Below are 214 nucleotides of genomic sequence, written 5' to 3' on the forward strand. Positions count from 1 at the left end.
CCCCCCGGCCCCTTCCGTCCCTCTTCACTTTTTCTGGGTGCTTGCGTGTGTTTCAGGCCTTCAAGGAAAAGTTGCAAACTCCCAAGTTTTTTTTGCTATATTTGAGGGAGCAGGTGTCTGAGAGGAGGGAGCTATGTAGGAGGTGCCTGGGCGCTCGGGGAGGCTTCGAGGAGATAAATGGAGAGGATGTGGGAATGGCAGGGGGAGGCTGGTC

The sequence above is a fragment of the Egretta garzetta genome, unplaced genomic scaffold, assembly GCF_000687185.1.
Source record: "Egretta garzetta isolate BGI_Z169 unplaced genomic scaffold, ASM68718v1 scaffold120, whole genome shotgun sequence".
NCBI classification, from domain to species: domain Eukaryota; kingdom Metazoa; phylum Chordata; class Aves; order Pelecaniformes; family Ardeidae; genus Egretta; species Egretta garzetta.